Source organism: Mustelus asterias, chromosome 8 (assembly GCF_964213995.1).
Source record: "Mustelus asterias chromosome 8, sMusAst1.hap1.1, whole genome shotgun sequence".
In the NCBI taxonomy this organism is placed as follows: Eukaryota; Metazoa; Chordata; class Chondrichthyes; order Carcharhiniformes; family Triakidae; genus Mustelus; species Mustelus asterias.
This window is the reverse complement of record NC_135808.1, coordinates 55,395,477-55,407,484: the sequence shown is the minus strand read 5'-3', so window position 1 is coordinate 55,407,484 and position 12,008 is coordinate 55,395,477. Positions and strand designations below refer to the sequence as shown.

General features: G+C 42.2%; 1 protein-coding gene across 1 annotated transcript in view; it reads left to right on the top strand.

Moving 5' to 3' along the window:
- The first annotated feature begins 3,394 nt into the window (after window positions 1–3,394).
- fam20b (FAM20B glycosaminoglycan xylosylkinase) overlaps window positions 3,395–12,008 on the top strand; it is a 199,945-nt gene continuing 191,331 nt past the window's right edge. The window contains exons 1-2 of the mRNA XM_078218002.1: window positions 3,395–3,423; window positions 8,495–8,598. The gene's annotated coding sequence lies outside the window, so the exon portion shown is untranslated. The remainder of the gene's footprint in view (window positions 3,424–8,494; window positions 8,599–12,008) is intronic.

Here is a 12,008-nt window from a genome sequence, read left to right as displayed (position 1 = left end):
CTGAAAACTTGTGGCTTGTGCTACCAAATAAACCTGTTGGTCTTTAACCTAGTGTTGTGAGACTTCTTACTGTGCTAGTCTGTGGGACAGCTCTCCCAATTTTGGCACAAGCTCCCAGATGTTTAGAAGGAGGACTTTGCAGGGTCGACAGTGCTGAATTTTCCACTGATGTTTCCATCTGGTATCATTCTTTTTTGTTGACTTCCTAGTGGTTTGATACAACTAAGTCACTTGCTAGATCATTTCAGAGGGCATTTAAGAGTCAACCGCATTTCTGGAGTCACAGGTAAGCAAGACTAGATAAGGATGGCAGATTTCCTCCCTCAAGGACATTTGCGAACCAGATGTTTTTTTATGACAATTGACAATGGTTTCATGGTCACTGTTATTGAGACTAGATTTTTCATTCTAGATTTATTGACTGAATTGAATTTCCACCAGCTGCCGTGGTGGGATTTAAATCCATGTCCCCAGAGCATTAACCTCTGGATTACTGATTCAGTGACATTACCACTATGCCACCGCTTCCCCATATTTCTTGGAGTTAAATAATCATATGAACCTTCTTTAGTTACTTGTGGAATATCCCAACTCGTTTGAGAGTTGAAATTCTTGTCTATGTTAGAATTAACAACTAACAGCTAGAGCTGAGACATATTGAAGTTTACTTATTAGTGTCACAAGTAGGCTTACATTAACACCACAGTGAAGTTACTGTGAAAATCCTCTAGTTGCCACACTCCGGTGCCTGTTCAGGTACACTGAGGGAGAATTTTAGCATAGCCAATGCAACTACTATTACTCAGACAATATCCCTTTCCTCCCTTTGACCTCTTTGCATCTGCACATAGCAACAATGAATTGATGCATTAAGTGTTCCAAAGCTGCATAATCACACTCTTCCTCCCATCAAAATGAATCCTTTATTTCCGAACTAAGTCAGCAACTCTTCCTGATTATCGCAGATGGATCATATCCATTCCAATTTTATATACTTACGAACCCCTCTGAAAGTAAGAAAGACTTGCATTTATATAGCACCTTTCACTGGATGTCCCAAAGCACTTTGAAGCCAATGCAATGTATTCACTTTGGTAATGTCAGAAACATGCAGCCAATTTGCACACAGCAAGCTCCCGCGAATAGCAATGTCATTATGACCGGATAATCTGTTTTTGTAATGTTGTCTGAGGGTTAAATATTGGCCAAGACACCAGGGATAATTCCCATGTTCTTCCTGAAAATAATGTCACGGGATGTCTTATGTTCACCTGAGAGGGCGAACAAAGCCTAGATTTAATGTCTCATGTGAATGACAGCATTTCCAACTGTGCAGCACTCCACAGTACACTGAAGCATCAGCCTTCATTTTTATGTTCAAGTCCTGGAGTGGGACTTGAATCTGGAGACTCAGAAGTGAGAGTGCTACCAATTTAGCCACAACTGACACACAAAAAATATTTAGATACTTGAGCCTAAGAAGCCATCTGAGGTTTTATTCCATCTGGTCCACATCCAACTATGAATAATGTTTGCTGTATATTTGCCGTAAATCCTCAGGACTCTCAAGAATATAGCTCAGTTCAGCAGTATGCCATGCAATGAATACTGTCACTCTGACCTGATGTGTTAATGTGCCAGTATATTTCATTAGTCCAACTCTATCAAGACACACTTAAGATGCTGTTAATTGGGTGGACAACTTAAAGCTGAGAAAGAGCAACTCAGAGACGGACGGTATTTTACGATCTCGCTCAGGTGAGGCTCGTAAAATCCTGCCTGAGGCCAATGGAAAATTCTGTTCTGTGAGCCGCACCTGCCCTGATTCCAGGGTGGGCATGGTGGTAAAATTCCAGCAACTGTTGTGTATATTGTCATGAAATTATCCCTGATTATATTGGAACATTTATTGGACTCTACATAGGAGACTCAATATATTTGCTGTCAATTTAGAAGATGGAAAAAAATCACAATGTTCAAACACATCTTATAAACCCACTTATTGATTACCTTCATTTGTATTTAAAATGATTCACAGAATCTAGAGTAATACAGCCAACATATGAAATAGCATACTACTTGCGTCAGGGAACTGGAAAGGATCTACAAGAAGTTAATGTAACCTTTACTGAAAGCTGCTCATGGCTTTTGTTGGATTCAATAATTTATTTGAATCAAATTAAGTTTGTTCTGTATGCCAGTACTGTTGGAATCTTTCAGGCGGAGGTATTGCACATGGAATGTTTGGTGAAGCTGGGAAATAATTTTCAGACGTGTTTAAATCAAGTTTGATTGATTCAGAGGGTCTAAAGGTTATTATGGACAATAAATCCTGTTATCCTACTTTAAAAAATCATCAGAAGCAAGTTTCCAGTTTGTAAAGTAGGAAAGTTGTGATTTGACCTGACCGGACGATAGACATCAGAGCTGAAGTGAAGCAGTCAAATTGAATTGGGAAGAATTATTTAAGCAAAATGTATTAAGGGACTGGCAGCCATATAGAAAAGCGTGGAAAGTAAAGAATGTAATTACTAGAAGGGGATCAGAGGAAAATAGGAAACTGGCTTACAGTCAGCAGCAAAGGAGATTCAAATTTACACTTTTAGCTGACAATTTAAAACATTGTACAGTGTTTTGTAAAGCTATACAGATGGCGATGAGAAAACGGCAGATGTGTTAAAGCAGTGCTTCAAATGTGTTTATGAATGAAGACTATGGACAAATTCCAGATACCACCTAATAGGCACTGGAATCTATAATGTAGAGAACGGTCAGTGTGACATTTGTTATCACTTGATTCTGAGTGGATTGCAAATTTCTGCAAAAAGCTTGTAATGAAATGGGTGGGATTCAATGTAGTTTTTGTTGAATTGAATACGTTCCTTTACTCCAGCCTCAGATCCTCATTTGTCATAAATGGGAATTTTTGTACCCTTCATGCTGCAGGAAGGCTTTTATTTATCATTGTTGTTTGCAATGGTCACTGACCCTTGATTTCAGTTATGTTATGAGCTAGCTTCTAATTTGCTAATATTATTAAGGAAGTCTCAACAATGATCTTGGAAAAGCATAGCATATTCAGACAATGTCAACATGGATTTATAAAAGGGAGGTCACGTTTGACGAATTTTTAGAGTTTTTTTGAGAATGTGACCAGTAAGGTAGCTAAAGGAGAATCAGTGGTTGTATTACACTTGAGCTTGGATTTTTCAGATGGCAGGGTTTCCCACATCTCCGCTGACACACGCTCCCCGGCACCAAGTGTTGATTGGCTGGAGACAGGACTTTTGCCTCTCACTCAGAAGGAAGCCCCACCTCAGAGAACTGCCAGCCAATCTGATTGGCCAGCAACCCTCAAGCTACTGTGGCCAGGAATAGGACTACAAGCTGTCCCCAGCGTCAAGTTCCAGAGTGCAGAACCAGGTAAGTGTGGGGGTCTCAGGTAGGAGAGGTGAGGCACGCAAGTGGGGTGTGAATGGGCAGAGGGGATGGATTGAGTGTTGGTGAAGAGGCAAGGGGTGGCGGGGGAGGGGGGTGAGCAGCAGGAAGGGGACAGGGGGCAAACCTTGTACAGCATGGGAGCCCAATGTGGAAAGTAGGCTGTTGTTGGAAGTGTCACCAACCCTCCAGTTATCTCCCACCAGCTTCCCATCCAAGACAAAAGCAGGGTGATTTAATTGGCTCCCTGCCCCTCTTCCAGCCTGCCACAGAATTGAAGTTAGCCAGGAAAAGGTCCTTAAGTTGTCATTAATTGCTCGCTTAGGGGTCTCAACTGGGGAAAGGGCAGGCTTTAGGCCTCACCCATCCCACTGTAAAGTTGCAGGCAGATTGGGCAGGTGGGAGGGTGATGAGAAAGCATCCAAAGAACTTTATAGGCATGCACAACTGCAAACCCAGCAGCAAGGGACCATAAAATTCTACCATTGGATTTCCAAAAGGTGTTCAGTAAGGTTTCTATGTGAAAGATTAATATCCAAGTTAAGGGTCTCACAAACTTGGGCATATTAACATGGATGGAGGATTGATTAAGTATTCCCCACCCCCATTCCCTCAAGGCCCTGCCTGGATCGATGACCCTCTCCCCACCCCTAGACATACGCCAGACCCCTCCCCTCCCCCAGGTTTACTGGTTGCTTTAAGGTTTGCAGGTTGCTTTAAGAGCTGATCACGTGATTTGATATGATGTCATTAGGGTGTTTACAGAGGTGGCTGTTTTACTTTCAATTTGTACTCCGTACAAGCAAAAGCTTTAAGAATAAATCTGTTGCTGGTTTGAATTTACTTGTGCAAACCACATTCTTTTCTTTTTGTATAAACCCACAGACCTTAACATGGTTAGGACATTACGACATCCAGTACTCCTGATCACTTGTGGCTGAGTCTAGGCTCTGGACTGCACACATGTAAAATTCAGATTGCTGCTTTTGTCACATGCCATTGTCAATTCTTACATGTCATAGAATCACAGAACCCCACAATGCAGAAGGACACCATTTGGCCCATCTAGCCTGTACCAACAACAATCCCACCCAGGCCCTATCCCTGTAACCCCATGTATTTACCCTGCAAACCCCTTGACATTAAAGGGCAATTTAATTTGATTTGCTTTATTATTGTCGCATATATTAAAGTTTATTTATTAGTCACAAGTAAGGCTTACATTAACACTGCAATGAAGTTACTGCGAAATTCCCCTAGTCGCCTCACTCCAGCGCCTGTTCAGGTCAATACACCTAACCAGCACGTCTTTCAGACTGTGGGAGTGTGGTGAACCATAGTTGGTTACCACTATGAGTGCCGAGCCATGGATGGTCAGCACTATGGGTGTTTGTAGATATGTTACTCTAGTTACTGTTGGTGTTAGGGTTGGGCTGTTCTACCTGTTGATATTGTTCTGTGGTACACTCCAGTTGGCTCCGCCTACCCAGGGGAAGTATAAAGGTCACTGCACTGCCTGGTGACCCTTTAGTCTGGGATTGTATTGTATATAGTGTGCTCCATTCTTGTCAGTAAGAAGAGCCTTTATTTCCCGGGTACAATCTAGCATCCCGAGTGATTTAATCGCGCATCAGGGAGGAAACTGGAGCCCCCGGACGAAACCCACGCAGACACGGGAAGAATGTGCAAACTCCACACAGACAGTGACCCAAGCCGGGAATCAAACCCAGGTCCCTGGAGCTGTGAGGCAGCAGTGCTAACCATTGTGCCACCGTGCCATCCCAGTATACCCAAAAGCTTGTTTGTAATCTTTCAGCTAGAAAACTGTCTCTTCTTCTAACAAGTAAACAACCTTGCTGGTTGAACTCAAATCCTTGAGGTATAAACATTTGACTAGCATGTGCTTTTTCTCTATTGCAGGAGTGTTTGATCTATTCCCCTTTTTAGGAAACCTATTAATTCACCTTTAAACACCCTACACACCCAATGTATTCATCATTTTTTAATCTACTAAGTATCTGCATTCCCAATTGTCCACATGATGCTAGTAGCTAATCTATTAGTCAACACAGCTATAACCAACATTTTGAGACCAATGTCTGGTGGGCATGTCACAGAGCTGGCAAACCTAAGATATACTGCTTACCACATACCATTCTCTGGCCAGAGTAAATGATTCATTGGGGCAACATTACACCGCACAGTTATCCCAACACAGCACAAACCATGCTATAAATGTTGTTTTAGTTTGAAGTTCTTTATGTAATTGAAAGTATCTATTCAACAATCATCATCTCAACCTCTGGGATAAACTTTTTTTTCTTCAGTCGTTCAATCCATATCCTGGCATTCCATCTCTGTTCATGTTTGAAATTGTTATTTCAGTAAAAAGGCAGTCTGCCTTGTAAGTAGAGTTGGCAATTGTGGTTGATGTATTCCAGGATATTTTGCCACATGGTCTTCAGCCAACCCACCAATGGTTGTTCAGCTTATGCACCTTTGCAATGCCCCACCTTCTCTTGCCAATTTGACAGCAAACAAGACTCTTTGTACCCAACTGACTGATCCTTGACTGCCAATCAACCAGATTTATTTCCCCATCACTTTTATAATTAATAATTAAAATGCTCCAAGAGAATGAAACAACTATTTTAATGCCCCTAGAATTTTTCTCCTGGATCGTTCGCTGCAATATCCAGGAGATTAATTTACAATTCCTGGAGACTCCTGAACAATCCTGGAGAGTTGGCAACCCAATTTGTGGTGTTGAGTCACCAGCACAATCCAAAGGTGTCAGAATCCAGAAAGTGGAAGAGAGCCAAGAAACTGTACAAAAACAAAACACAAATGCAGGGCTGACTGGGGAGACTGAAGACTGATCTTAATGATATACATTCAAACCCCCACCCCCCAGAACTGTAGCAATAGGCAAGATATTAATGTGCAGAGACAGCAGTCTTGACCTTTGTGTTACAGCCCTGCATTCCAGATACCTTACCACTGTTTTCCAATCAGAGAAAAGAATCAGTCTGATTAAAGACACTCAACCTGCCAAGTTCCTCTCTCAAACCTGTTGTAGTTTGAAGTATTATTTTCTTTATTACACCTGACAAAATGTTTAGTTAAAATAAATTTGAAACCTAATCTGACCAGTTTTCCTCTCATGTTAAAACACATTGAAGAATACAACATAATTAAACTGGACTCCATCTGGAAGTCACTAAAACATACTGGCAGGTAATCTGGAAAAAAACGTGTTGTGCATTATCTCATTTCCCAAGTATTTTACTGTTTTCTTCTACTAGATGTCTTGCAGTCTGGTTTTAAACATGTGACTCCATCTCCATCTCCGCCCCTCAACAAAACCAAAAAGCACAGGCACCTGTATTTGTTACCTTTGAAAACCACAAAGCTCAAACCCCTACCTGATGAAACAAGTGATTTGAATCCTCAAGTGCCTTTAAAATGAAGTAGCTGTCACTGTAGTGTGTAGAAAAATAACGCAATGTGTTCTTTATGTGCTAGCATTCAAACAGGCAAAAGTTCTTTGGCTAGTTTGGGTTCTTCTTTATATTTTTTCAGGACTGTTTTCTTTTAACCATTTTTTCCTGTTCAAATACTCTTTCTGTTCTGGGTTTTTTAATGTCATCCTATCGTATTTCATACACTTTCAAATTGTCACAGCGTAGCTGGTATTTTTGGAGTATTCACCCTGCTTTATGCCCAACTAACGCATGTTTCATACGGATCTCCCACATAGAAAAGTGTTGGCATCTGAAAAATGGTTTGTGAGACAACATGCTGGATTGACAATGTTGAGTGAAATTTGTGATCTCTGGCATGATGATGCCATTGAGCCTTCCATTGATGACCATGTGTGGTTTACTGATTTCATTGCATCCTTCACTGATGTCATTACATTTTCACTGATATCATTATGTCCTAAAGTGAAATCTGTTAACAAACCTCCCTATGGATGAAGGCATTGTTCAATGTAGATCTGAACCACACACTGGTCAGATAGGTCCCAGGTCCAATCATGGAATTTAATGTGGATAAGTTGTGAGGTTATCCATTTTGACAGGAAAAATATAAAGCAAATTATTATCTAAATAGAGAGAAACTTTGTAGTGCTTTGGTGCAGAGGATCTGGGTGTCCTTGTGCATGAATCGCAGTAAACTAGTATGCGGGTACAGCAGGTAATAAGGAAGGCAAATAGAATCTTGGATTTTATTGCTAAAGGAATAGAATATGAAAGTAGTGAAGTGTTGCTGTTGCCATACAAAGCATTAGTGAGATCACACCTAGAAAATTGTGTACAATTTTGGTCCCCTTACTTGAGGTGAGATGTAGTTGCATTGGAGGCAGTTCAGAGGAGGTTCACTAGATTGATTCCAGGGATGAGGGATTTGTCTAGATTGGGCAGTTTAGGCCTATCTCCGGTGTATAAGATGATAAGGGGGATTGGCAAAGTAGACATGGAAAGGATGCTTTCTCTTGTCGGGCAATTTAGAAAAAGAGGTCATAGTTTTAGGATAAGTGGTGGCAGATTTAAAACAGATGAGGAGAAATTACTTTGCTCAAAGGGTCGTGAGTCTGTGTAATTCACTACCCTAGATCGTGATGGATGTTGGGAATTTGAGCAAATTTAAAGAAGAGGTGGACAGATTTTTATTTAGTAAAGGTTTGAAGGGCTATGGTGAGAGGGCAAGAAAGTGGAGTTGGGGCCAAGATGAGATCAGCCAAGATTGTATTATGGCGAAGCAGGCTCAAGGGGTTAAATTACCTATTCCTGCTCCTAGTTCTTATGTTCTTATAAACCTGCTGCCCATGGGAAATTTGAATAATAAACCATATGTGCAACAAAGCTGAAATTTTAATAACAGCAATGAAATATCAAGGACTTGTTTGGTTATTCTGTTCTTCTGTCTTTGTATGGTGTGATGGTCAATTTTTTAAAGTCTGTAAATTACTCTGTACATTGAACAGGGGAAATATGCTGCTTAATGGACACAGCGATCACTTAGAACTGTGACTGTGTATTTCCTTTACCAGGGTGTAATATATTATCATCAACGTGAAACAAAAATAACAGATTGTTCGTTATTGTTCGTCGGAACAAGCTGAGAGGAGGATCGATTTGTGGCGGGAGAGTGAGGGTAAGCGACTGGCTAATTTTTAGTTTTTCGCGGGGTTTGTTTTTTGTTAAGCAAGTTACTTTAAAAGTAAAGCGGAAGTGAGCCGCGGGGTGAGCTGGGAAGGGTTTTTTTAGCGCGTAAAGTTTAAAAGGCAGGCCGCACTATCCAGCGGGCAGCTTCGTTAACCGGCAGCGGAGTGAGCAGGTAGCAGAGTGAGAGCTAAAGGGCTTTGGCTCATCGGGCTTAGGCGGAAACGGGCGTGGCAGGTAGGATTATTTCTTAGTTTGTAATAACTTAAACTAGGTAATTGTGATGGATGGTCATGTGATGTGTTGTTTCTGCATGATGTGGGAGCTGGTGAACCCCACTGTGGTTCCCAGTGAGCATGTCTGCAGTAAGTGTTGGTTGCTTGAGGAACTCCGGCTCAGGGTTGATGAGCTGGAGTCTGAGCTTCAGACACTGCGACATATCAGGGAGGGGGAGAGTTACCTGGACACTGTGTTTCAGGAGGCAGTAACACCCCTTAGACTAACTAATTCAGCCGGGGGTCAGGGACAAGAGGGTGTGGCTGCGAGTGAGGCAAGAAGTGGGATCCAGAATGTTGCAAGAGCCTCAGTCCCTGAATCTGTACAACAGGTTTGAGATTCTTGCTCCCAGTGTGGACGGGAATGGGGACTGCAGGGAGGACGAGCAAACTGCCCACGGCACCGTGGTACAGGGAGCCAGCCATTCAGGTGGAGGAAGAAAAAAGAAATGCAGTGGTAATTGGGGATAGTGTAGTTAGGGGCATTGACACTGTTCTTTGTGACCAGGATCGAGATTCCCGAAGGTTGTGTTGCCTGCCTGGTGCTCGGGTCCAGGATATCTCACCTGGGCTGCAGAGGAACTTGGATTGGGAGGGTAAGAATCCAGTTGTAGTGGTCCATGTAGGTGCTAACGATATAGGCAGCACAGGGACAGATGTTCTGCAGAGGGAGTATGAAAAGCTAGGAGCCAAATTAAAAAGCAGAACCAACAAGGTGGTAATCTCTGGATTACTACCTGAGCCACAAGCGAATTGGCGCAGGGTCAATAAGATTAAGGAGGTAAATGCGTGGCTCAAAGATTGGTGCGGGAGGAATAGGTTTGAATTCATGGGACATTGGCACCAGCATTGGGGAAGAGGGGACCTGTTCAGATGGGATGGTCTTCGTCTGAATCGTGCTGGGACCAGAGTCCTGGCGAATCGTATAACCAGGGCTGTAAATAGGGCTTTAAACTAAATAGTGGGGGGGAGGGTTCAGGGATATGGGGAATTACAAAATCAAAGGTAAAGGAGAGGGTACGAGTGCAGGTTAATGATGAGGACATTCATCTAGTTAAAGGAGTCAAGGGCTCAGGCAGAGTAAAAAAGGTGACAAACACAAGAAGGGAGGTGGTCAACGCAGTGCAAGGAGATGGTCTGGGGTAGGATAACCAGTTTGCGACAGGTAGGGACAGAGCGTGCAATCAAAAGAATGCACTAACAAATCGGGTCCATATAAAGGCTAGCATAAAGACACTTTACCTGAATGCATGTAGCATTCGAAACAAAGTGAATGAGTTGATGGCACAAATCAGTACAAATGGGTATGATCTAGTGGCCATTACAGAAACGTGGTTGCAGGGTGACCAGGACTGGGAACTGAATATCCAGGGGTATCAGACATTTCGGAAGGATAGACAGGAAGGAAAAGGAGGTGGGGTAGCTCTGTTAATTAAAGATAACATCAGGGCGGTAGTGAGAGACGATATAGGCTCTAAGGAGAATAATGTGGAATCGTTGTGGGTGGAGATAAGGAAAAGTAAGGGGAGAAAGTCACTGGTGGGCGTGGTCTATAGGCCCCCAAATAACAACTTTGAGGTGGGTCGGGCTATAAACAAATAAATAATGGATGCGTGCAAAAACAGAACAGCAATAATCATGGGGGATTTTAACCTGCATATTGATTGGTTGACTCAAGTCGGACGCGGTGGACTTGAGGAAGAGTTCTTAGAATGCTGTTGGGATAGTTTCCTTGAACAGTATGTTACAGAACCTACGAGGGAGCAAGCTATCTTGGATCTGGTCCTGTGTAATGAAACAGGTAAAATTAATGATCTTCTTGTGAGGGATTCTCTTGAAATGAGTGATCACAATATGGTTGAATTTCTAATACAAATGGAGGGTGAGAAAGTAGGGTCCCAAACCAGTGTCCTCTGCTTGAACAGAAGGGAGTACAATAGGATGAGGGCAGAATTGCCTAATGTAGACTGGGAGCACAGACTAGTTGGTAGGACAGCTGAGCAACAGTGGCGGAATTTTAAGGAGATTTTTCTCAGTACTCAGCAAAAATATATTCCTGTGATAAAGAAGGAATGTAAGAAAAGGGATAACCAGCCGTGGATAACTAAGGAAATAAAGGAGAATATTAAATTAAAAACCAATGCGTACAGAGTGGCCAAAACTAGTGGGGAATTAGAAGATTGGGAAAGCTTTAAAAAACAACAAAGAACTACTAAGAAAGCGATAAAGAAAGGAAAGATAGATTATGAAACTAAACTAGCACAAAATATAAAAACTGATAGTAAAAGTTTTTACAAATATATAAAAAGGAAAAGAGTAGCTAAAGTAAATGTTGGATCCTTAGAAGACGAGAAGGGGGATTTAATAATGGGAAACGAGGAAATGGCCGAGGGCTTGAACAAGTTTTTTGTGTCGGTCTTCACGGTAGAGGACACAAATAGCTTACCGAAAATTGACGGTCGTGGGACTGTAGGGGGTGAGGTCCTTAAAACGATTACTATTACTAAAGAGGTAGTGCTACTAAAGAGGTAATGGGACTAAAGGTAGACAAGTCCCCGGACCCGGATGGAATGCACCCCAGGGTACTGAAAGAAATGGCAGAAGTAATAGCAGATGCGTTGGTTGTAATTTATCAAAATTCGCTGGACTCTGGGGAAGTGCCGGCTGATTGGAAAACAGCTAATATGATGCCACTGTTTAAAAAAGGAGGTAGACAAAAGACAGGTAACTACAGGCCGGTTAGCTTAATGTCCATAGTTGGGAAATTGCTGGAATCCATCATTAAAGAAGAAATAGCAGGACACCTGGAAAAAAATGGTTCGATCAAGCAGACGCAGCATGGATTCATGAAGGGAAAGTCGTGTTTGACGAATTTACTGGATTTTTATGAAGATGTAATGAGTGCAGTTGACAGAGGGGAACCAGTGGATGTGGTGTTTTTGGATTTCCAGAAGGCGTTCGATGAGGTACCTCACAAAAGGTTACTGCAGAAGATTAAGGTACACGGAGTTGGGGGTAAAGTGTTAGCGTGGATTGAGGATTGGCTATCGCGTAACAGGAAGCAGAGAGTTGGAATAAATGGGTGCTTTTCTGGTTGGCAGTTGGTGACTAGTGGCGTGCCGCAGGG